The sequence below is a fragment of the Nicotiana attenuata genome, unplaced genomic scaffold (genome assembly GCF_001879085.1).
Source record: "Nicotiana attenuata strain UT unplaced genomic scaffold, NIATTr2, whole genome shotgun sequence".
In the NCBI taxonomy this organism is placed as follows: Eukaryota; Viridiplantae; Streptophyta; class Magnoliopsida; order Solanales; family Solanaceae; genus Nicotiana; species Nicotiana attenuata.
The window spans coordinates 117,760-118,876 of record NW_017673057.1 but is presented as its reverse complement, the minus strand read 5'-3'; positions in this window follow the sequence as shown (position 1 = coordinate 118,876).

Genomic DNA, 1,117 nt, shown 5'->3' with positions numbered 1-1,117 from the left:
GAGTAGTTTCAAGTTGGAGTTTTAAAATTATTTTAAAATAAAAAAAATTAACTATAATAAAAAAACGAAAAAAGAAGAAGAAAAACTACTCATTCAAATCGGGGAGTAGTTTCAAGTTGGAGTTTTAAAATAAAAAATTACAATTTCAAATTGGGGAGCAGTTTCAAGTTGGAGTTTTATAATTATTTTAAAATAAAAAAACAAAAATAAAGCAATAAAAAACTTTTGATTCAAATTGTGGAGTAGTTTCTTTCTAATATTCTATATTCTATATATCTTTGTATATTATTAAAAGGAGAGGATAAAGCCCTCTCCTTAAGCCAAGTGGTAGCCTAGAAAAAAACCTTATGGAATAATTAGTTACAACAAAGAAATTATCTATTGAAAATTAACAAAGAAATTAACTACCTAAATTAACTACTAAAACATGGGTGAGGGTTGGTTTAGGTTAGTTAATTTCTTTATTTCATTTTTTAAATCATTTTCTTTTTTATTTTTTGAAATAAAAAGTATATCTATTCATTAAAATTCAAATAATATTATTGAGAAAAATATAATAAAATTTAAAATAAAAAATATATATTTTCAAGAGTAATAAAATATATATCTTCTATTATATTACAAATAGCAAACAAAAATATTAAACAAGTAATATGCTAATAATCTATCTATATATTATTAAAAGCCAAAGAAATAGGCACCACATTAATCCAAGTGGTAGCCTAGAAAAAGCCACATGCCATAATTAGTTAATAACAAAAAAATTATTTATTAAAAATTAACAAAGAAATTAACTACTCAAACATCGGTGAGGGTTGGGTATATAGTATTGACAAATAAGATGACAATTGAAATTTATTAAAGTAATACGGTCTAATAGGATCAAACAAGCCCGATTATAATTTAATTAATATTTTTCTTAATATTGACCGCGCATCGCGCGAGTACGATTACTAGTTTTTTTATAAAGAAAATAAATATTTTATTTGTATTTCCAATTTTATCCATTAAAATATACTTATAGAGGGTAAAAAAGGCAAACAACATTTTGTTAAGGACATTCGTATTTTTAATATAGTACTAGTTTCTACGAACGTGCGTTGCACTTTAATGCTAT